Source organism: Mustela nivalis (assembly GCF_964662115.1).
Source record: "Mustela nivalis genome assembly, chromosome: 6".
Classification (NCBI taxonomy): domain Eukaryota; kingdom Metazoa; phylum Chordata; class Mammalia; order Carnivora; family Mustelidae; genus Mustela; species Mustela nivalis.
This window is the reverse complement of record NC_139025.1, coordinates 154,117,759-154,142,333: the sequence shown is the minus strand read 5'-3', so window position 1 is coordinate 154,142,333 and position 24,575 is coordinate 154,117,759. Positions and strand designations below refer to the sequence as shown.

At 52.6% G+C, this 24,575-nt stretch overlaps 2 long non-coding RNA genes across 3 annotated transcripts; one reads left to right on the top strand and one right to left on the bottom strand.

The window, feature by feature from the left end:
* Nucleotides 1-7,797: 7,797 nt before the first annotated feature.
* Nucleotides 7,798-24,314, bottom strand: LOC309867557. Of its 2 annotated transcripts, none has more exons than XR_014313242.1 (3): nucleotides 24,267-24,314; nucleotides 12,856-13,045; nucleotides 7,798-8,068 (listed from the first exon to the last, which is right to left on the bottom strand). It is a non-coding gene; the product is annotated as an uncharacterized lncRNA (long non-coding RNA). The 2 variants fall into 2 exon arrangements; XR_014313243.1 differs by lacking the exon at nucleotides 24,267-24,314 and adding an exon at nucleotides 16,342-16,469.
* Nucleotides 20,104-21,796, top strand: LOC309867558. The gene is made up of 2 exons (XR_014313244.1): nucleotides 20,104-20,320; nucleotides 21,612-21,796. It is a non-coding gene; the product is annotated as an uncharacterized lncRNA (long non-coding RNA).
* Nucleotides 24,315-24,575: the final 261 nt, after the last annotated feature.

Here is a 24,575-nt window from a genome sequence, read left to right as displayed (position 1 = left end):
TTAACTGACGTTTGGAGTTATTTTAAGGGAGTTTGTCCTTTCTGCAGACAGTTAAAAAAGAAAATCGGGGAGAGAGAAGTGTATAGTTTTACTGAAACTTGTTAAGTTTGGGACGTTTTCCCGCTGAAAGTATAACATTCTTCTTCACAGGGCTTGCCCTGGGAGAGCCACATGGATAAAAACCCAAACATGCTTTAAATTTGCTCAGTTTACAATTCGTCTGATCTGTTGTGCTGGAACCTTGGTAGTTCCCGAGGCTCTGAGAAGAAAGTGTTTTTCACTGTAACATATATGAAAGTCCTATTGACTGTTTTACTCGACTAGCTCTGTTTATTACAAGAACATCGTATTCAACATGTAAAGCATCTTTAAACCTGTGTTGGGTCAGAGTAGGATCGGGGAGCTGCTCTGAATTTGATGTTTGGAAAAGTCTTAAAGCGGTAGTGCACATACATTTCTTAGAAACAGTCAAGGGAGCTGTTGTTTCTCTCCTAGGACCTGGTAGATTAAAAAAAAAAAAATCAAATTTTTAATTTAAAAAATGACAACGACCTTGAGAATGTTTCTTCCTCTACCCCCCAACCCTTTAGTCTGGGTCAGTCAGATTCAGAAACTATTTGGGGGGAGGAAACATAACCCAGTGCCAATGACAATCGTGCTTGCATTTAGGATTTGTTCCTTTTATTTATTGCATATACATAAGTAATTATACAGAGAGTTTCTAATTATAGATGTTCCTTTAGCCTATGTAGATCACAAAGAGTAAACCGAAAGGAACAAAGTAAAATAAAATTAGGGCCAGGAATCTGTAAATTTGGTGTTTGATGAAGACGAAAATGATTGCCAATTGTTCCTTGGACTCATTCCTTCTGCAGAAGCAATTTTCAGGACAGTGCATGCCAAAAAAAAAAAAAAGAAAAAAAAATTTGTCTTCCTTATCTACTTGGATGAAGTTAACTAGCTTGCCACCAAATTAATTTTGAAACTTCTTTTTGTCTTAGCCAACCGATCCTGGCTCTTCACACTTCTGTGTATTAAAGATACCGACTTGTAATATTCAAACTCTCTGTCCTCTGAAGTTGTTAAAAGTTTCGGTAGTGTTTTAACATCCTTCTCCCCCTGCCTCTGTCTCTAAGATTAAGAGTAGGATTTTTCTTCCAGCAGGTGGCTTGGAATGGATTCTTGTACTTTGTTCAGCAGGGCGGAGGAGACCAGATTGAGGCGCGTATAGCATTTCTGTGTATCTGTGTTGTTTCGCTAGGCAAGGGGTCTGGGCCCAGGCCTTTGACATTTTATTTGACATTTTAGTTTCTGGTGCACCAGCTGGCTAAACTTGTTTTTGAAATAGCCTTGATTTTTAAAAAGGAGCATCTCAGACCTAGTTCACAGGGCTTAATAAGGTCAGCAGAGATACTAAGTTCCAGGAATAAAATCAGAGTGGCCTGATTCTTTTTTTTTTTTTTTTTAAATGAAACTACATTAGAGTTAATTTAAGACCTCAATCTTTAGGCTCTTTGGATTTCCTAGGGCGAGTTTTCTTCCTTAGGCTTAATGGGCACCATCCTGACTGGGGATGTCGAAAACCTTCCTTTGGTCAGGAGAAAAGGAAATCATTATGGCTAAGTTGTGGAACAAAAGCCATTATTTATGACAGTGAACCCAAGTAAATGGGACAAAAGGCTTTCAAACACAAGACTTAACTAGAAAAGAGCTCTGTCTTTCCTCAGCTGTTTTAAACTTGGCCTTTTTCTCTTATTCGTTATGGGTTGATTTTGGGAAATGTAGAAGGTGTGTGTGGTGTGTGTTGTGCGTGTTGTGTGTGTATGTGTGTGTGTGTGTGCATTCTTCCCTAACCCATCCTCCTCGTCACCTGAGTTATTTCTAATTTAGGGTCATGTTTCTCAAAAAAATCTAAAGACTGTGGCTGTGGAAGCATCAGTTACGTCTGACTGGTTATTTTGTGAGTATTTTCTTTTTAAACCTGGCATAGGGAGCTAACGCACTTGACAGTCTGAAACAGCTAATTTTAACAGAAGCACCTGTTTTTCAGAATGAATGTGACTATGGTAACGTGCAGATCAGGCAGAGATTTTGAAAAACGTCTGCCGCCGCCCCTTCTGGGTTCTACTTGGTACGGAGCTCGGAGTCGGGGGAGAAGCCTGCAGCCTTCCCTATGCTTTCTGCCGTGGGACCACAGCTTGGTCCAGCACCATCTCTGGGTTTCCAGGGCGGACACAGACATTCGTGAGCACTCTTGGCAAATTCCTGTCTTGATTAAAATTTTTTTTTTTTTTTTTGCTTGAGTATGTGTGAATTGAATTGGCCTGTTTTCACCTAGGCAGGTCTTTCTTTCTACGGTCCTTTGGGCAGGTGAGTTGTCTGTTTCCATTTTAGTGATAGAGAAGGCTGAGACACTGGCGGTCCAGGTAGGATGGGGGAAAAGGGTGATACGGCGTCCTTGATAGGCATTGATTTCATTGAACGGTACAGCCCTTTAGGCCAGGGGCTGGCATGCCTGGGACACGTGTGGCGGGTTCTTGAAGTGAACACATGTACAAGATGCTTGCGGCAAGTATCTGTACACAAGGAGTAAATCGTTTCTGGGAGGGAAAGTGAGAACGGGCATTGGTTCGGCAGATCCTTGCTGGGGACCAGCAGTGTGTACTGGGCACTGTGCTGCGCCCTGGGGGGTGGGGGGTGGGGGTGGGGACACAGCGACCTGTGAGCCACGGTGTCGCCCCCTGCGTAGATTCCAGGCCCTATCCCAGCCCTGATCGATCAGAAGCTCTGGGGGCAGAGCAGTCTGAATTTTGTCCAGCCCCGTGATGCTGAGGCACACCAGCCCTGGAGAGCTGCCGGTTTCCTTTTCTTCCTTGCCGACCCCGGGAGACCCGGGTGCTTCTGAATCAGGCGGGAACACAGCATTTCCGCAACTTTCTTATTTGCTCCGGTATTTGTTTGTTTGTTTGTTTGTTTCTTGCCCTCCTGGATCTTTTGAGCCCTTTTCTTCAGATTGAGAAGGTAATGTAGTCTCTCCTGCCAATTTGGAACGAGCAGGTTTTTCTCTCGCCTGGGTACGTTGACAAGGACAGAGTCCGCCCCTCCTCCAGCCCCCTTTGAGATAAGCCGGAGTCACAGAGCAGTGGACTGGCCAGTTGGCTCTCCGCGCTCATGCACGTTGTTGTCTCTAGTCCTCAAACATGGGACACACAGACACCCCTTCCTTCTCGGACTGTCCGAGGAAGAGCGCTTTGCTACTGAATTTCAAGGACTCGATTCAGAACCCAATGAGGCAGGCGGACTTGTGGGATGACCAAGTCTACAAGACGCTCAGGAAGTAGGTCCCTCACGGCCGTCATGCCCCGAGAATTGGGACGATCTCTCACAGCTTCTGTCCCCACGAGGGAGCATCGCCCAGGAGCTGGGGGGATAGCGCAGTCTTGGCCCCAACCCAGACCTACCTGATGGGACTGTGCTCTTGGGCAAGGTCTCCAGATGGTTTCTGGGCACGTTGACTTTGAGAAGCACTGTTGCAGGAGACAAAGGTAGAGGCTGCAGGCTGTTCTTTACTGTGGGGAGCTTAGGCGGTTACGGTTAGCGCCTTCGCATGTGTTATGTAACTGGGTCCTCAGAGCAGTCTTGGGCAAGGTAGGCGGCTGTTACTGTGCATGTCACGTAAGCGTTTGTGCTTCTGTTCTCCCGTCGTGAGAGTTACGTATGAATGATGAATTCCGATGACGTGTGAGGCTGTGACGGGCTCCACTGACTACCCCACTCCATGAGGTCACCGGGAGTATGATCTTAAACCCTTTGTGTTAAAGTCAGTTTCCCCCAATAATCTTGCCTCCCCCTCCCCCCGACCCCTTCATCTGACCCAGCAGATACCCTGTGACAGGCTCCACAATATCCCAAAGATAAAGAGCATGGCCCTACCTCTTCCTCTCTTATGTTGGGTGGCCCACCTGCCCCGGCTCCCCGAAACATTGCATTAAGTTCTTTTTTTTTTTTTTTTAAGATTTTATTTATTATTAGAGAGAGAGACACAGTGAGAGAGGGAATACAAATAGGAGGAGTGGGGGAGGGAGAAGCAGGCTTCCCACGGAGCAGGGAGCCCGATGCGGGGCTCTGTCTCAGGACCCCGAGATCATGAGCCAACCCGAAGGCAGACGCTTAACCACTGAGCCATCCAGGCGGCCCGCATGACATTCTTAAAAACCACAATAGCAGTCAAACATTTCAGAGTCCAGGGAGGAATTTGAATGCTCATTTAGATTTGTTAGCCTAATTTAAAAATGAACCCACTTAAAAAAAAGAACCCACTTACCGATGTTCAACTTTTAAGTATTCACAGCTACATGTATTTGTGTGATGCAGAAGCAGGGCACAGACAGGGAGCTTTTAAAATCCTATGTTTCAGAAGGGACATGGATATTCTTGGTGCTCAGTTACCAAGTGGGCTGTCCTGTGCACTCCTGGAAGTTAGGGCACCGACTAAGGGTTCATGGTTTCTGACTGTGTTCTCCTTTGCCTGGATTTCAGGCCGTACTCAGGACACCGATCAAGTGAAAAATTACTAATTAATTGCTTTGCTTATATTATCAGTCAGTTTTTTTTTTTTTTTTTTTTAGGAGTGTTTTATTTTAAGGAGACTCTATGCCAGTGTAGGGCTCGAACTCACGACCCTGAGATCAAGTCTCAGGCTCCGCCGACAGAGCCAGCCAGATGCCCCATCAGTCAACTTTTTTGGAGACCCCGACCAACGTCTCGCCTCCAGAAATTCGAGATGTGCCCTAGGGAACCTGGGCCACTCAGTTCTAACTGACACCCTTGCCATTTTGGCTTAGCTTTTAGTTAGATGACCTTCTGCTTCCTGTTCTAAAATTAACCGGCAAGCCATCTGAGCACCTCCCTATGGACAGGATTTTGGTATAAAGATTTCCTTGGAGGCCAGGTTCTCCCTGCCCGTTCTTTCTCTTGCAAGTCCCATGATACAGATATGTCTAAACATGTAAATATAACTCTGGTCTTATCATTGGAATCTAATTTGTAAGGTGTGTGGACATTTTGTGTTAGTGATGGTGTGGACCGTTGTCCATTGAACTGACAAGAGATCATCTTGTACATCACCCATCTCGACGATGGACACTTTACTGCCCCACATCTTCCAAGATAACAGCTCTTTAAGTGGAGTCTGCACTCTGGCTGTGAGTCCGATGTGGCTCCTGACCAGGGAGAGTCCCTGAGACATGGCTCTAAACCCAGTCTGGCTCAGCCCCCATGTCTCTGATCATGTAGGACAAAAAGAGAGGAGCTTTTGCACCGATACTACACCCAGAACTGAGGTTTTAAAGAGGCATTCTTCTAGGTGGTTCCATTCTAACACCTTTCTCTGGAGCTCACCCAAAGCTTCTTGCCCACGTTTTTCCAGAAACACTGGCCATTTTGGACTTCAGTAGGGCTTCTTGAGCCTGGGCAGCTGGGGAACACCTGTCAGAGCCCTACAGATAACCGATGAGGGCCGTCACAGAGGGTCAAGCAGGCTGATAATGACATTATATTTTTAGTTGGGCCTAGAACAGTGTCAGGTTTGGCAAGTCTGATGGTGAAACATTTCTGATTTAGCAAACACTTACTAGGCATCAGGGACAGTCTTAGGCATGTTCTTTATATCTGCGTATTTAGGAGGAATGACCCAAAGCCACACGGATATTTTTAGCAACAATACTAAGAAGTTCCATCCTTTGTTGTCCTCAAGATTGACTTGAGACGCTGTCGTCCAACAGAGATGTTTTCTGGGTGCACTATCCTTCTGTGTTACCTCTGCGTGCCCTCGCAAAAAATGCAGGTCTGGTAACACGTGGCTTTCAGAGAGCCCGTGGGACGCCAGGAGGAGTGAGTGAGTCCCACCACGACTTCCCAGGGCGCCTTCCCCTTTGGTTACGGTAAATGGCCTTGGGCTCACGGGGGCCGATTCCTTCTTGGACCAATGAGGATCATTCATTGCAAATGCCACAGGAAAAGGTCTTTCATGTATGTTACACATGAAAGTCTATTTGATCTTCTCCCGTAGACGTGTCCATGAAATTCCGTATGGTTTCTACTTGTGTGGATTGTCAGATCGCAGGGCCGAGAGCCTGGATGTTTCTCAAAACATCTTCGTGGTTTGAGAAGCCAATGCTGCAGTGTCGGGAGTTCATATCGACTTTTTGAAGGACTTCATGATTGTCTGACTCCAACTGCTCCTCCTACGTTGTTCCTGGGGCTCACTGCTTTCTGGCTGAGAAGAGAATGGGTCCCGAGGGCCACACGGAGTACAGGGTACTGATTACCTGACACGGCCTCGGGACACTGTGATTTCAGGAGCCTCCCCCTAGATTCTCCGGTGGTTTCCAACAGACATTTTTCGTAAGGCTGATTCGGTACGAGGAGCTGAGACCGTGGAGTTGAGCTTCGAGGGTAGCACAGATGGTAGGACAAATGAGGGGAGACACAGATGAGCACCAGAATGTTATGTTCATGAGGATGCTCTAGTCTGGGTCTTTGGCTTTTAGGGACCTTGTAGTTCCTGGATTTGATCAAGTGGATCTGTTCTTTTTGATGCCCAGGAAGGCTGTTGGTCTCAGAACTGGTCTTTCCCACCCTTTGTGCCAGGTGAATGCGTGTAACTTAACGAGGGGTTTCACTGAATCTCTTTTCTGGGTGGCCGGAGGGACGTGTTCAGGTGCAGGGGTTTCAGGTGCCTTAAAGAGTGGGCTTGATTCCAAGGCCCGGGGGTCATTTTCTTTTCACTCCTTAATTTTGAATGGAGTTGCTGCAGCATGTAAGGCTGCGACTGGGCGTGTCTGCCCTCCAGGAAGCAGCTTTCTTCCCTGCCCCCGTCACCCCCCCTCCCCCATTCAGGTTGTTCGCCTGGCCTTGGACCAGGAGCCCTGTGTGCGGCCAGTGAGGACAGCTTGCCTGCAGAGTGCTCCTGGGCCGGGCTCTTGGATCCCGTGGGCCACCGGGAGTGGAGCTGGGCCACTGGGAGTGGAGCTGGGCCACCTGAAGATGCCTGCGGTGGGAGCGCGGGCTGGCCAATGGACTGGGAGCCTTCCAAGTGAGTGGAAGAAAAGCAACAGTTGGCACTTTCTGAGCCCCTATGATGTAGGGTAGGAACTTTACGTTGTGTCCTAGTCTGCAAAGCAGCCCTTCCAGCTGTGAGAGTGCTCCCGTGTGACAGAGGAGGTTGCTCCCTGGGACCAGCCCCCCTGGGTCACGAAGCCAGCAAGCAGCAGGGTGCAGTCGAGAATCGGGGTCTTCCTGTTGGAGCCCAGCGTCCTCACCCACGAGACAACGGCAAGAAGGAATTTCTAGGATGGAACCCGTCTGCCCTTTAAGGTGGCAGTGCTCTCCAAACCTGTTTTTAACCTCACTCGTAGGACAGTTTCAGAGGGGGGGGGGGTTCCCCCTTGAGCCTCCCATGAGCCATTAGACTGAGTCCCTCTTGGGCCAATTAAATGGGGCCCCGCATGCCCAGCGTTCCCTTGTCAAGTGTCAGGGAGAGCTGGTCACACGGACAAGGGGTTTCCCACCCGCTGCGTGCCCCTGGTATCCGGGACGCTGCTTGCAGAAGATCGACCTCTGCTCTGCCAAGTGACCTGTACTTGAGTTTCTAGAACGCAAGCATCTTTGTTATCTGCCCAGGGTCCGTGGCTGCCCCACTGACTTTAGGATGAAAGCTGGACTGCTGGTGGAGAGGCTTCCCGCTCGTCTGGGGTCTCCCAGCCCCTGCGAAGTACCTTCCAGCCCAAGTCACGCTCCCACTTGACCTCCAGGCTTTTGCATGGGGCGTCCCTTGGACCCCTCCTCCTGCACCCTGCCCCCCCTTCCCCCCACTCTTCAGCCTGGGTGACAGCTTCTCCTGCGATCCCTAGAGCACCCAGTACTTGCCTGCCGGTAGCACTTACGTTGTTATAACTCTCTGTTTACTCCTCCACGGCCCCATCTCTGTCGTTTTCGGGGGGTCGAGTTCTCTTTCTCTCCAGTGACGAATGCAGTTGCCTAACACACTAAACCCCAATAAACATTTCTGGAAGAACAAATGTAGGGTCCCCGTTAGCGCGTTCTCTCCCACTCTCCTTTCTAGGGCCTTTGGCTCCTGCCCCTCGCCCCGGCTGCCCTGTGCAGGCCCTAGCCCGGGTCCTCGCTGGCCTTCACCCGGACACGGGTCTGTAATGAGACCCCCGGGCTGGAGCCTGGGTCCCACACCCACATCGGGCTCTCATTCTCTCCCTCCCGTTGCCTTTGGTGCAGCACAGCCAGGCCCGGATTGCAACTTCCGATAATCAGTATTTCGATGCATTCATTGAGTTCCAACAGCATACCTCTGGGCTGGGCGCCCAGAGGCCAGCACCAGGCCTCGATGGGCCTGTGGCCCTCACCTTCCATGGCCCCAGCCCGAGCCGTGCTCCAACCTGGTGGGCCACCTCGCTCTGCATGGGACTTTGCTGGCTCCCATGGGAATGTCTGTCTCATCCGCCTGAACAACTATTAACCCCTTGAGCTCCAACAGTGTCTAGGGGCCTAGGAGGGGCTCTCAGGGCTACAGGATGGCTCTGTTCTGACCCTTCTGGTTCTTTGAAGACTTTCCAGAAATTTGGGTGGATTCCATTGCCGGACCAAACTTCCTTCTCTCGGGTGCTCTGGTTTCCTTGGGGCCTCACCTGCGGGACTGGAGGGCGGTTTGGTGGTGATTCTCCTCAGCCTCCTCGGGGTGGTGTTGGACCCAGAGGCTGAGGTGGAAACGGAGCACCGGCCCGGGAAGGGAGGCTTTTTCCCACAAGCTGACTGAGAACCGTCCTCCCTGGGGAGCCCTTGAAGCCGGCATGAGAATTCACCGAGGGAGGGAGTCCTGGCTTTCAGTCCCGTAATTGTTATAATGCAAAAATTACTCATGACTTTCCATAATCAGGTTTGGGTTGTAATAGTGTCCGGGAGCTGAGCTCTGGGCTGAGCGCGCCGGGGCTCCTGGGACTGAAAGCCGGAGCCTCAGGGACGAGAAAGGGGCGCTCTGCCAAAATCTCGGTGGGGAGACGAGAATGAAAACCCTCCGGAGGCCCAGCTCCCAGCAAATGTGCACTGGGGCCCCTGGGCTCGATTTCCATCTCATCCCTACGGTTAGAATAGTTTCACTAAACTTGTTTTTCTTGCTTTTTAAAATTTCCTTGCCTTTGATTGTTGACACTACCTAAAAATACAAGATTATGGTTATCTTAACAAATTAAAGGCATTGTTTTAAACAAAGGCATTATATCTACTTAATTATTTAACTTTCCTTCCAGGCCCGACATTCCGGTTTCAATGGAGTAACAAGCAGATAGAGTTCCCATGGCCACGGGGAATGGCTGTAACAGGTTCCACAAAAACCGAAAGGAGCTGCTCATGTCCCCTGACCAGGGACCCGAAGAGTGTTGGTGGGGGCTGGCAGTCCTGGGGTGTGACTGGAGCCTTGCTTGGGACCACCCGGCTTCTCTCACCCTGTGATCTGAAAGAAATAATGGTTTCCATGGCCCCTCTAAGCACACCCACAAACTTGTGTTGGGGCTCAGAGACACCATCTAGGGCCCTGTTCTGCCCGCGCGACGAGGGATCACCACTCCCCCGGGGTCAGAAATGCAGGTGTGAGAGGTAAAATCTGCCTGCTTGTCTTTGCCCCTCCCTGCCCTCTCCCCAGATGCTCCCCGAAATGCTTCCTGTTCGAAGAGATTAGCTCATGGCAGCTGGAATCAGCTCCCGGACCTCTCCGAACAACACTGCCTTTAATGTCCCCTAGGGGAGCGCTTTCTCCGCTCACTGCCTGACCCCGTCTGCAGCGGACCTCCTATCTGAGTGTGTCCTCCTCAGTGTGCTGGAGCCAATCCGAGGCTCCCAGAAACCTGTTCTTCTGCTGGGTGTGGATGGTTGAAAAGAGGACCCACTCTCACTGCTCAGAGAACAAATGCTCCGAGAGGAGAAGCTGCGTTCCAGGAGCCCTGTCCCGCCAGGCTCAGAATTAGGGTTTTCTGGGGCAAAACATATTGGAAGAGAAACCTGGACCCGAGGCCAGCTGAATTTGGTCAGCTGGCCTGCCCTCTGCCTTTGTACTAATAACCTTGTTCCAGAGCACTGACTTCAGGCCTCGCCCGCCCCCAAAGGGAGGACGTCCTAGTTGGTTCCCAGGCAGTCCGCCAACTCATAAGTGAATGTGACAAAAAATTATGGAGATTGTGCCCAGTTCCTTGTCCCTTAGGAGAGAAGCACTTTGTTGCTCTGAGTGGTGGTGGAATTGCCCGGGGGAAAGCGTGAGTCAGGCTGGCCCTGGCTTCTGTCTTTTTAAATGGGGGCTTCCTGATGACCATTCTTAAGGACATGCTGTGGCCTGTCATTGTGTTCAGGATTGAAGACTGGGAAATAGGAGAGTCATACTGAGGACAGGAGGAGCTAAACCTCCCAGCCTGCAGGGCACAGAGGTCCCGAGGGAGTTGTAACAGTTTGGTGCTGAAGGTTACAGCAGTGCCTGGAAGTTTCAGTTCTGGTGCGTTTTGGAAGGCTTTGGGTATTACGTAACGTCCTGGGGAATCGAGCACGGGCCTCCGTTGTCACCCAGCTCCGTGGCTCGCTGGTTGAGGACCAGGGCCTGTCTGTGACAAACGTTTCACCAGGCAGAGCAAAAGGGAAAAAAGAGATGGTGAGATGTAAGGTCCCTGACGGAGACCTTCACGGACTTTCTTTTTTTTGAGATTAGATCCTTCTTTACTGGGTTAAAATGTCATCTTCTAAAAACAACATGTCAGCTGGTAGTTGTTGTAAGTTTTCGAAGTATCATTGCGTTGGAGAATGGGTCCTGCATCTTATTTTGGTCCTTTCCACGTTAGAAACAAAATGACCGTGTGCTCCAGAACGTCCAGGTCTGAGAGCCGCCAGCCATGCCCGCCCACGATGCGTCTGGATTCCTATGGTGTCTCTTTCACAATGTGTGTGAGTTAGCGCAATCATTTTTGGAAAAGCAGATGTAAAAATACTTTTGAAGGTGAATCCAAGCAAAGAGGCATTTTCAGGAGTTGTACCGTGTCTCGTTATAATACGCCTTTTCCTAACTTTATTAAGAAGCCTGTCCTCGATCAAGCGACAGGGGTTCCTATGACTGTATCACTCAAGGCGAAGAGAACCAGGACCCTGGTTCTCAAACTTGAGCACGCCTTGGGATGACCTGGAGGACTGACTTACTTGACACAACTTGGGACCTACCCCTGGAGTTTCTGAGTCAGTAGGTCTGGGGTGGGGCCTGCAAATGTACCCTTCTAGAAAGTTCCAAGGTCTGCTGCTGCAGCTGGTTGGGGCCATACTTTGAGAGTCCCTAGAAGCAGACCCCTGATTCTCAACCTTGGCCACATGCTGGATTCACTGATGCTTGGGACCTGCCCCCAGAGCGGCTGACTCAACCGCCTGGCACACCTCAGGCACTGGGATTTAAACTGGGCCTCAAGTCATCGGCCAAATTTGAGAACCACCAGACCAGGTACCGGATTGAGTTCCGGTGATCGGAGTGAGCTAATCACAGAAGCTTGTTGCTCACACGACATGTCCAGCATGAAATGAGGGGGAAGAACGGAGCGCTCTGGTCCATGCAGTCAGCCCAGTGCCAAGGCTGGTGCTGTCTACACTCTCCAGAATGCGTGGTCTCTGTGCCTGCAGCAAGGGAGAGCTAGCCTGCTGGTTTGTGGTCGATTTAGCCTAGAGATGGCACCAAGTGCTCTGGGACACAGGTGACTGGTCGGAAGTTGTCACGTGCCCTCATTATACGGGGATCTGTGGCTGAGATAGACCGGTAGCTAGCTTTTGGGCAAAATAAATTTCTCTGTCACGATAATAATTCCTTGATACCCTGAGATCTTCTATGGACCTAAGCACACACTCTTTTAAAAAGCAGCTTCTGAATTGTTGCTTTTAGAGTAACTTTTTTTTTTTCTGTTGTAAAAGGTTGACCCACTGTAGATAATTTAGAAAAATCCGAAGATCCTAAGGAAAAGAAATCCCCCTATGACCCACTCCCTAGGGATAACCCCTCTTGAATTTGTGGCCTGTATCTTTCCAAGTATTTTTTTCTACACATATTCTTTAACACAGTTCATTGTTTAAAAAGATTATTTTGTAACCTGCTTTTTAAGTTAACATTCCCCATTTGGTTGAGCTTAACTAAAATGTTATTAAAATACAATCCAACGCCATCACGTAAGTATACTACGGTGTAATTGGTCCTTCCCTCCTAGTTAGACACTTGAGTTGTGCTTTGTCAGTAGTTTACGTTTATGAGTAGCATTTGCATGGGCATCTTTATGAATGACGTTTTTCCCCTCCACATTTCTGATCACCCCCTTGGATGGATTTGTCGAAATAGGTGAACAGGTTTATTTTAAGCTCTCTTATTACTGTACAGAAAGTGTCTTTAGGCTTAGCAACACACAGCCGTACAGGGCATTGGTGAAGAAATGATTGAACTTGGTTCCTGCCTTCAAGTAGCTTGGAGGCTGGTTGGGGAATAAGACAGAAACACGAGTAGCTCTATCCTCAACGAGAAAGACAACTATTGGGGTACCTGGGTGGCTCAGTTGTTAAACATTTGCCTTTGGCTCAGGTCAGGATCTCAGGGTCCTGGGATTGAGCCCCACATGGGGCTCCCGTTGGGCAGGAAGCCTGCTTCTCCTGCTTCTACTCCCCCTGCTTGTGTTCCTTCTCTTGCGGTATTTCTGTCTGTCAAATTAATAAATAAAATCTTAAAAAGAGAGAGAGAGAGAGAAAGACAACTATGGTTATCTCCACAAGTAGTTTCCAACATACCTTCCGGGATTTGGACTCCTAGGAGGAGGTCTGAGTGCTCCGTGGGATTCCGGAGTGGAGGAGTCTGGTCTGAGTTGACCTTCGCCCTGCTCTGTGACCTTGGGCAAGGTGTCCCCGAGAGGCCTTGGTGTTCTTGTCTTGAAATGAGGTCATCAGATTAGGTCGTTTCTAGCGGTGCCATTCTGTGCCCCTTAAATAGTCAGAGGGTGTGGGTAAGCATGAGTGTATACTTTCCTTTTTTAAATGTCTAATTACGTCCAGCAATCTGGGACAGTTTCCCTGGGACGTGCCGGCAGGCAGTGAGGCCGCCCCGTCCGTTTCCACCCAGGGACTCCTTGGTGCACCTCGGTGCAGGCGGAGCTGGGCCCGGCTTACCGCAAAGAGGAGCCGAGGAATGCAGAGCTTTGGGAGGGAGAAACTTTTTCAAGGAGGAGAAACTTGTCTGGCATCGGAAAGGATGTTAATGGTAACAGTGTAACTAACCCACCAGCCGTGGGAGGCACCTCGGAACTCATGACCCACGTGATCTCATGCAAACCTTTTCAGGCTGCGGGAGGTGAGGGTTTCATCCCCGCTTGACGGAGGAGGAACTGGAAGTTCAAAGAAGGACATTAACTGCTTTAGGGTGTCGTCCCGGGGAAAGTGAGGTCATAGCCTAAATGCAAAGAAAAGCAAAATAAGCTAATTCTTGTCTTTTGAGTTTGAAGGCCGAGGTCAAGGTCGGATTAAGGGCATTTTGTGAGGTTTCTTTAGACGGGTAATTGTGATCACAGAGCTTTCAATCTTAGGTGCCACGTGTCTAAGGGAAGAGCGTCCCCTCACCCATCTGAACCCCAGTGGGTGTTGCTTCCCCAGCGTAGGTCACCGGTTCACAGGGATGATTTAAGGGACTCTGGCCGGACCTCGAGTTTGGAAATGGAAGAAATTTGCCTTTGGCACCATCTTCCTTGTAATTCAGCATCCTGGTCCCGGGTTCTCTAGTTTCTTAGTAACAACCAACAGGAACATGATGCTTACTGCATTCCAGGCTCGGTTCCAAGCATCTCGTCTTCGTGACGTGATCTTAGGATCATCATCCCCATTTTACAGATTGGGGACTGAGACCCAGAGAGACGAAAGAGCTCTCCCAAGGTCACAGCTGCTAAGGGATGAGAATTAGATTTGAGCCTGGACAGTGTGGTTCCAATGTCCATGCTCTGAAGGAAGCACTACCCATGGCCTACTGGGACGGCCCCAGGTGTCCCATGCTGACCCCCTGCCCCGTCCGCCAAGGGCTCTGAGCTCCTGAATTCGCTGCATCCTCCAGCTCCGGATCCAACCCCTGAGCCCCTTATAGCGGCAGACTGCTGATTCATCCGTAGTCGCTGAATGACTCAAGCAGACCCTTCCTCTTCCTAGAAGCGCTTCTGTTGAAAAAGAGGATGCTGGACCCCCAGCATGTTGGTGGGATTCCAGCTAAAGAGGCTTTGTGAAGGGGGAGAGGTTTAGGGAGAGACTAAGCCCTCCAGGAGTCTGCTGCTGGGGCCAACGCTGAGGAGCTCGTCCCGCCTGGGATAACGTCTTCGCTCGCACCTGCCACATTGCACGGATGCAGAGGACCCCGGGAAGCAGAGCCCCTGGAGGAGGTTGTGCACATCGAGGGTTAAAAAGCTCAATACAGCCGGGGTCCCTACAAGCCTGTCGAATGCATGAGCTCTTGCCTGAGTTCTGCCGCGTGCCAGCCGCTTGGCAGACATTCTCTTTTCATACCACGCTGCGCTGAAGCATGGACATCAGTACCAGCGTTTTCCGGATAGGAGGCAGGGTCCCCGAGGCGTCTAGCCGTTTGTCCGAGGTCGCCCAGAGTAAGCACGGCGCAGCCGAAACTCTCTGGCCGTCTTTCCCCCTCCCCACCCCTGCTGCGTGGGCCTTCTGAGCAGCATTGTGGGTTTCCCCTGCCCCGTGTGTGGCACCTGTCCTTACACTGGGGGGAGGGTCATCTGCGCGGGGGGGCCCCGACTCGGCTGGGACTCCCGCTGTCGGCACGCCGATGACTGCCTGCCTCCGCTGACTCGCTTCCTCTCCGGCTCCCTGTGGCCGCTGGGCAGAGGCTAGCTGGCTCCCCGGGGCGGCTGCCTCGCCAGCATTGCCTCATTCTGACCCCGGTCGTCCTGCTGCCTGACCCCGGGGAAGAGCTGAGAAGCACCCGGCCCAGGCCGGCCAGCCAGGAACTGCCTGTGCCCTAGACTCCAGCTCTGATTTTCTGGAAAAGCAGGGTTTTCTCAGAGAGGCTTCGCCCAAGGGGAAGGACAAATATGGCAGTCGAGTTTCAGCTGACCTTAAAACCCCGTGAGCTTAGTCCCTGTCATTGAGTGGTTCCGGGATTACTCAGCTTCTCCATTGTGTAGCCAGAGGAAATGCTCTCGCTGTGTCATCTCTGTTAGGCCGTGGGCAGTTTTCTCCCTGCTGACCTTACTTTCTGTGTATTGTGAAGTTTCAGGACCGGATTGGGTCTCTCGGTGGGAAAAACACACACACACACACACACACACACACACACACACACAAAAAAAACCCTTCAGGAAGTTTTCTCTCCAGCTCTCTGCAAGGGGCACACCCTGAGTGGCTACAACAGAAGGCCAGGGCTGGGGGACGAGGCTAAGGTCAAGTTCTGCCCCAGGAAGTCTAAGGAAAATCTGAGTTGGCCCTTCCTCCCGGGAAGTAGAAGGGACCTGGGCTTTCTCGCCGGCGTAGGGTTCAGGCAAAAACGCAGCAAGGGCCGAAGCAAGGAGGCTCAGAATCAGCTCAGCACGGAGCACAGTGAGGGTTCAAGTGCAGGGACAGACCACCTGACTTTTGAAAAGGGGAGGAGCACCACGAGGCGCTGGGTCTTCCCCTCCAGGCGCTGGGGCAGTGGAGCCGGTAGATGAGGGCAGAGGAGAGGAATGGTCACCCCACCGACCTCCCCTCCCCGTGGGGCTCGGGGCTCAGGTCCTGGTCTGGGGATTGGCGAGGATACGCCCAGGGAGGGGATGATCGCCTGTCACTTGGGGGACTGGGCAGAGGCTGGTGTGGGAAGGAGAATTCGGGCACCTTCCAAGGGCTGCTTTGATGTCATCAAAAGAAAAGAAGTTTTGACTTAGAGGGAAATGTTAGGCTTTTTCTTTTTTTAAGCAAATTTTTCTACTCAGCTGTACCCTATAGACATGAAAAGAGCACAGGTGGTGAGGAGACCCCCCGATGACTCCTCGCACAGTGAACACAGGTGCAGCCAGCACTCAGACCAGGAAACAGAGCCCAGCCAGCCGGCACCCCAAATGCCCTTCCCTCCGTGTCCCCTCATTCTCCCTCTCCCCTTCTGCCGAGGATGTTCCCGATCTGACTTCCAAAGCCTCAGATCTCTTTAGTCTTGTCTCCACTCTGTTATGAAATCCGCCCGTATTGTTGGATGCTATGTTCGCTCATTCCTGCGTGTTCCACTCTATAAATACAGCACGATTCACTCACCCCGTCTATTACTGGTGGACACTTGAGTCGTTCCCGGTTCAGAGCAATCAGGATTCGGGCTTCTCGGGGAAGCCTCGGCCGCCGCGTCCTCGAGTCCCGCGTGCACACACCTGTCTTGGGCGTGTGTCCAGGAGAGGACCTGCAGGCTTTTGCAGACGCTGCCCAAAGATGCAGTTGGGGCTTGGTAGGGCTGGATTTCATGAAATAAACTGGGGGCTGGGGTTCAAGGGGCAGCTCTTGATAGATCAGAAGTAGAGCTCAAATTGAGCCTCATGGAAGAAGGCGGTAGTGGCATCTGACTTGCTCACGTCGTCCTGGGGTGCGCGTTGGAGCTGTCGTGAGGGACTATACACCATCCCAGCCAAGCACTGCCAACAGGCGCTTTAGCTTTCCCAGACTCTCAGTGGGGAGGACCCCTGGTCCTGTTTTCTTTGCCCTTCCTCCCCCTCTTTTTGGAATATGTGTAAAAAAAAAAAAAAGATGTTTTTTACATTTTTTCTCCTGAAAACTTGGACTTCTCCCTGGTTTTACGACATGAGCTCCATTTCTCACCATCCGTTTCTCAGCATCCGTTGCTCACCATCTCTCAAAGCAATTTGCATGATGGCTGTAATTTTAACATTTTGGAAGGCATGTGGTGGGGAAGGGGCGTGGGGAGGTGGGGGGCTGGTGGCCAGCGGAGGGAAACATCCCCTGCTTGTGGGGGACGGAGAGCAGGAAGGAGCACGGCCAGCAGGAGACGTCGTCTTTCTCCAGGGAAGCTGTGGCCTGCAGACCAAAAAAGGAACTTTCAAGGTCCTTTGCATCTTAGAAAAAAGGAAGGAGTTGTGTTCTGTACAAGTAAATACTTATGTAGCCCAGATGTTAGCAGGAGGCCTCCCTGCCCCCAAGAACCATGAGAAATCAGCTCAAACCTCTCCCAGTTCCATGGTCCACGGAAATCACAATCGTCTCCCAAGATCGCTCCTTCTCCCCAAGGGCCCTTGAGCACTCTCAGCGGAAGCCCTCGCGGCCGTGACGGCCTGTGCGGTTTGCTATCCAAGCGGGTCTGGACACCGGCAGCATCGACACGGCCTGGGAGTTTGCTGGGAACGTGGCCTCTCGGTTCCTCCCTGCGAGGCAAGACCCACTGAATCAGAGCCTGCGTTTCCGCAAGGTGCCCTGGTGAGTTGTGTGCGTGCACAGCTTGAGAAGCACAGCGACAGAGGAGAAGAAGACGTTCCGCAGCCCAACACATCTGGGTTCCAATCCTTCCTCTGGTGACCTGGAGGCTCAGTCTCCTCTTCTGTGAAATGAGGACCGCAGTCCTGACACCAAGGCACGTGTGCGCCAACAGATTGCCAGCTGAGGTGACCCGCAAAGCTGGTTCACGCTGATTCTCCAGAAGCGCTCCCTGTCCGTCTCAGACCCGCCCAGCCCGAGGAGCAACGGGAGGCAGCCAACCTTCCCCTTCCGAAACTCCCGGTGGAAGTGTCTTAGTATGTGATCTCCGAGCTGTCATCTTCCCTGACTTCAGCTCTGTGTCTAGGACGTGCATTCGGATCTTTCTGGAGGCGGCGATGGACGGGCCAGACGGCTCACACGCTCCTATACCTCCCCCGTTAGCTTGCCGGGGTGTAAAGCCGGGGGAGGGACAGAGCTTTAATCCTGTAACCGGTGGGAGATGGGTTAATTCTGGTCCTGGCGTCATAATATGGATGCGAGCAGGCATGACTCTATTGTCACTGTGATCGAGACGCTCGTGTTAGGGTGTATTACCGTCACCCTCTGGGCTGATCTGGGGAGTGGTGCCCCAGGAGGAACGGCGGGGCCTTGGAGAATGGCTGTGGCCTCCTGGTTCCCCAGCACACAAACCTCGCTTGAGTTTTATACAAAAGGGGGATGGCCCATGGTTGAGAAGGAGTTGAGTCGAACAGCAGAGGGGAGAGTAGGCCTCTGGAATGACCCGATGTCGGAGCCTTGAACGAGTGGGGAATGTGCTCCCAGGTTCGTCGGGCTGTTGGCTCCTTTCAAACACTGAGCACAGGCCTTTTCCAAGAGCAAGAAGCATGACAACCACTTAGGGTCCACGTGGCTGGAACAGATACTCTGTATCCAGGCATAAAGAAATGAACACGTGCAGCTATATTTGTATCGGTGTCTACGTCTATATTCCCTATATTCCGTGTCTACGTCTATATCTGTGACAATATAAAAAAGTTCCTGAAAAAGACTGAAACCCACCTGGCTTCCCAGCGGTCCAAAGAGTAGCCCTTCCGTTGAGTGAAATCTGTTTGCGAGAAATCCGTTTGCATTTCGTCTTTCCATTTGGGATTTGTTCCCAGGTGACCCACGGCTCTGATGCCTCTGCCCAGGCCGTTAGAAAAGAACCAAGCCCTGGGGAACGGTGGAGAATGGTCTGTGTATGGGAGGGTCGGGTCGGGGCTGTGCAGAGTGAAGAGGTCAGTGGTGCAAACATGACAGGCCCCGGGGCGCTCTCTTACTGAGATAAAGCTCTAAATTTGAGGCGGTCAGTAACAGGCAGCACACCTATCCGCAACGTTGCGCATTCCGCAAGCAATTCTCCTTCATCACTCTTCACTCAGTAAAAACTTGCTGGGATCTCTCTGAAGCGTAAACAGCACGCTTGTAAACCCACTGTGTTTGCTGCTGAAAATACATCCATTCCACCACCCACTGGCGCGCCCCCAGACCTCATATGTGAGTGTCTAATACATAATGTTTTTAAAAGTAGGGGGTTGCTGAATTCTGTCTGCCGGCTCTCGCCATGCTCCAAAGAGCTTACCAGATCGTCCTTCCTAGTGAGCGTGTTCTGAGCGCTCTGACGCACAGCTTCTCGAAATTGTCCTGTGCGCGCCTAGCCCTGGGATCTGGTTACCTGCAGATCCCCACCGGGGTGGGGCCAGAGTCATGTGGGGTCGGGACGGCCAAGAGGGTCTTCAGGAACCAACTCAGATCAGCTGGAGTTTCTCACCAAGGAATCTCTCCTTTAGGGTTCAGGAGTGAAGGGTAGGGCTGGGAGGAATCAGACATGAAACTGTTTTAGAAAAAGAGGTCAGCTGGAGATGGGTGTAACCCGAGGGGGGTCAGAGTATCACCAAGGGTCCGTCCTGCTGAAGGACTGGGAGGGCCTGGAAGATGAGATGTCAGTCGTGTGACTGTGACTCGGCCCGTGGTGGGAGCTCGTGCTCACCCCGTTCCTGCCCTCCTCCTTCCTGCGATCACTTCCCCAGCCTCCCGCAGCTCGACGGCACCGCGTGGCATGCTGTGGCCATCGGCGTGGGAGTGGCAGTGGCGGGCGTCCCTTCCCGCTGCTGCATGGACCCGCTGGTGGGAGACCCTCCCAGGCGCTGTCCTCCTGCCCCAGCGGGGAGAAGGCCGTGCGTTCCCGTGGTGCAGGGTGACCGGCCCTCGTCCCACTCACTGGCTGAGTGAGCGAGATTTAAACCACGGCTTTTTGTTGCTTTAAGACACAGGTGACGTTTGTTATTGCAGCAAAACTGGCTTATCCTGACTCGCACCCTTCACAGTGAGAGAGGAAAGGGAGAGAGGCGTGGGGGAAACGGTGGGGCTACACGGGGCCTCTCCCTAGGCACAGAGTTGATCACACACAAAAGGGGAAAGACAGCGACAGGCAGAGAGGCAGTCTGAGAGGAACCGAGCGCCGGCTGAGCTCATCAGAAGCGACTTCTAAGGCTTTGTGTGGACAGAGAAGAACAGAACAAGGAAAGGTTCCCTGCTTGGAGGAAATGATATGAAATCACCAGGGGACAAAGAGGAAGCAAAATTGCTCAATTCTTACTTCAATTCCATTTTCTATGGTGAGGGGAATCCTCTTTAATGCTACACGGATGAAGCGAAAGGTACGCAAACGGACGTTTAAGATAGCAGACCCCACGCTTGTTCTGGACAGCGCGTAGCTGACACTGCCCCAGCGCAGTGCTCTACTCTGGAATGTTTGTTGAGTGACTGAATGAAGGTATGTGGTGGCGTAGGAGGAGAGGGTGTGGTCATGTTCGCTGGATGCCTGTCTCTGGGCTCGGATGAATTAAATTGCCGGGGCCCTAGAGGAAGTGCAGTGGTGACGGCAAGAGCTGTCAGAGGAAACTTCTAGAAGTCAAAGGCAGTGGGAGAGGGAGGGGACATGTTAGAAATTAGAAACGATCAATATTGCTCCGAGTTCTTGTAACAAGGGGACACGAAAGGGGGAATCCAGAAACTCTCCAGCAGTGAATTGATGTTAGCTTCTGGCACTTTTCTAGAACAGTCTATCAAGTTGATGGCTGGTGAACAACCAACCAGAAACCAAAACAGGGTTACCAGGGGTCTCCGTGTACTTGGAGATTACAGGGGCTCGTTTTCATTGTGGGCTCGCCCAGTGCCGGTCAGGGCGCTCCGTGCATGATCTCGGCCGAGGCTCGTCGTGGCCTGGCGAGGAGGGCACCTGTCGTGACCTGTTTTACTGCTGAGGATGAGAACCTCAGGGTCCACCACCTGCTGAGAGCCCAGGGATGCGACCCTCTTCCCCTGCCACAGCACCGCTTTACATGTGTGGGCTCACCTGTTTCCCCTGGGCTCCCCGACCGGCAGAGGGGCCAGGGCAGGGAGGAGGAGAGCCTCTCCACCGACGGCCACGGAGACTGCCCAGATGCAGCCCTCGACCTTGATCAGAGGGGACTCAGGACCTGAATCCAGCACCCGTCCTGGCCAGCAGGGACAGGATTTCAGAGCCGCCGGAATAGGACGATGGGAGAACTGTCCTCCCAGATCTGGAAGCTACGGGGGGAGAGAGGGAAAACATGTTCTCTCCAAATAGCCAGGTCCTTCTTGGGGGTTGGTGTCTCTTTTTCCTGCCTTGTAGTCTTTTTACCCCAAGACAAGTCTCTACAGCTTATTTGCCCCTGGGAAAGGGAGGACCGACACCTGCCTGTTCTTGGGGCAGAGAAGGTAGGGCGGGAAATCTCTGTCAAGCAGAAACCCAGGGCAGAAAGCTCTCTGATGTCAGAGGAGAGAGATGGGCAGATCTGGATGAAATGCGTGTTTCTGTCTATGCGTCGGTCCCCTCCGCGCCCCAAACCCAGCTGGTCCTCCAGTGGGGCAGGCAGGGGGGGGGGTGGGCAGAGCAGACCTAGGCTTCTGAGAATCCCAGAGCGCAGGCCTGGTTTGCGGCTTCTCAGGATGCGACCCGGAGAAAGGTCAAGCCTGCAAGCCCCCAGCCCTGGGTCCCTGCCGCGCCGCCAGTAACACACTGATACCTGGTCCTACTTAAGCCGTAGGGTGCAGCGTTCCAGCGCGAAGCCGTGGAGGGGCTCTCAGCCTCCATCGCGCCGGAAGGACCAGTGAAACACACTTCGAGAATGACTTCAATTCCGCGGGTGCTCGCGGCCTCTGTGAATTTGGAACGATACTCTTTTGGAATCAGAAATTAAAGAAAAAGCGATTGGTCCCTCTGGCAGACAGTAAGCAACTGACTCAAACAGAGGATTCAACAGAGAGACTGTCCCACGCGGACCAAAGGAAACAGGACTAAAATGCAAATGATGTTTTGGGTAGGTTTGTGGCACGGTTTTACCCTTCCCCGGGCTTTGGGAACACCGTCCGCCCCAAGGGCTGCCCTCAGAAGCCCTGGTGCTGGGAGGAGGGCTGCTCGTAGACAGAGGGCGAGCGCAAACCGGCAGGGACAGAGATGGAAGCGCATCAGAAGAGAGGTGCCTACTCCTGCCCCATTTTCATCGGTTTCTCTCCCTCCCTCCAACTTTGCTCTTTGGCTAGAAATACTGAGAGCACCCGGGTGAGCCGAGGCTTCTCCCCAGCGGGTTCTGCGTTGGGGGAGGCGAAGCTGAGGGGTCCCCACCCGCCTCCCTCACCCCTGTCTTCCCCGGAGCGCTCCGCTCCGTCTCCTTGCCAACCCTTCCAGGCCTGGGTGCCTTCCTTCCTCTAGGCTTGCGCAGAAGGAATCTGGCTCTTCACCCTGGAATGCATCCCCGTCTCCTGGGCTCACCAGGCTGGGAGCAGGGCGGGGCGGGGCAGGGACGGAGGGAGGGTCTGTCATTCCTTGTGTCCCCCTTCCCCGGAGCAGCATTTCCGTGTCCTTCTACGAGTGCCTGGAGTTCTCAGCAGTGAGAGCAGGATTTCCACAAATAAAGCTCCTCAACCTGACATGGGTTGTGATATTCCCAACAAGGGAGCGTCTGAAAAACGCTGGTGATGCTCCTTAGGGAGAAATCACCGTGTCTATCTTTGCTTTCCCCAGCGTCCCGGAGGGACTTTCTTCTTCTTCTTTTTTTAAGACTACCTATTAATATCTCGTGGGATCCTAGTATTTTAAAGAACACTGTTTGGGGAAAGCGGGCCTGAAGTGACTCCTTCCAGTCCGGAGCCGCGGGGTGGGATCAAGCGGTCTCCCGTCTTGCGGAAGGAGAGCTCCTTTTGTTTGGGGCGTCAGGGGTGACGCGAGACCGGACCCCAGAGGGTCAGAGCAGCTCGTGCGGATGCTCAGTCAGGTTAGCAGGAGGACGTGTGGTGATTCCGGAGCGGCTACCGGTCAGTGCAGGCTAAGCTGTCAGACACAGCCTCCCTGGGCCCTGGGCCAGTTCTGGAGCTCCTATAGGATCCCTTGGAGACCTGCGGTGGGGCCCGGTACGCTGTCACTTGGGGGCTTAGGACGCAGGGCAGGGTGACCTGGGACCGAAGGTCAAAGCTCCAAAAAGGACTGTGGAGACCAGCAGCCCAAGGGGGCGGACGTGAGCCCAGGAGTTAGCAGAGCAAAAGGAAAACTCATCCAACAAGCATGTACACACACGTATGAGTGTGCCCATGGGTGCACGTGTGTGTGCGCGTGTGTCTGCACACACACACGCACGTACATTGACACGCGTATGCATGTGCACCTGTGTATGTACATACGCCCGATGCGGGACTCGATCCCAGGACCCCGAGATCACGACCCGAGCCGAAGACAGCGGCCTAACCCACTGAGCCACCCAGGCGCCCACGTTGACACGATTTCATGACTCACTGTCGGTGCCTTCAAACTGCGTCTTCCCCATCCTTGAGATCCCAGGACTGATTCAGCCTCAACATTCTGTGTCTGCTGCCCTCCTGTCTGCCTCTGCGTCTGCGGCACCAGCTTGACTTTTGTTCCTCCTGCCCTCATGGTTCCCTTCTCATGGCCTAGACTCTTACAGGAGATTTAAAGGAACGAACCCCATCAAGCTTTTTACTTTGAGATAACGACAAACCCACAGGGCTGCGAACACGGTGCGGAAGGCGCCGTGGGTCCTTGGCCCGGCTGCTGCGTTTTCACTGGTTTTTGTGTGTGCTAATGTGTGTCTGTGTGTGTGTGTGTGTGTCGAGTGCACGCGTGTCTGTCGTGTGAGTGTATGTGTGTGTGTTGTGTGTGTGTGTTGTGTGAATGTGTATGTATGCGTGGTGTGTGTGTGTGTGTGTGTGTGTCTGCAGTGTGGGATGAAGTTCCAGGGCTTTACAAATCCTTTCCTTCCATGGAGCCCTTCAGCCACCATTGTGGTACAGGCTTCCGTGTCCCTCGGCGGGAGACCTCAGGGACGCCGGACCCCCACCATCAACCCCGCCCCAGCTTGATGGCTTTCAGGGGCTCCTCTACAGCTCCGAAGATAAAATCCAAACTGGTTTCTGCTTTTGCTCTCATCTGCTGCCCCTGGACCCCAGCCCCTTCTGTCTTAACTGGTGCTGCAGCCCAACCAGGACCCCCCCCCAACCCCGGTGCTCCCCCGGCACCCCTCCTGCGTGGGCGTGTGCGTGGGGTGCCCGTCTCGCCTCTGCGCACCTCCATCAAGCTCAGCTCGGATGCTCCCTCCTCCTGGAAGCATTTTCCACCTCTGTTCCCAGAACTCATTTCTCCTGCCCCTTCTCACGGCACCTGTCGCAGAGCTGGGATTACTCACGTAGGGCTATGCAGGGATGTATTCACACCAGAGAGCCCCGACTATGGACAGCAGCTTAGACGCAGGGGCCGCTCTCCTCACAGGGAGAAACGCAAAAGCAGGCGGTGGGCAGCTGGGGGAGTGCACGCGTCCGCGTCAGCGGGGACATATGGGGGAAGCTTCATTACTCCGCCATCCTCGGGTCTGGCTTGTCACCTCTTGGTGGCAAGATGGCTGCAGCATCGTCTGCCTTCCAAGCAGGGAGCCGAAAAGTGGTGTCTGTATCTGTCCCTCTTCTCACGCACGGAACAGCCAAAGCTTTTCCAGAAC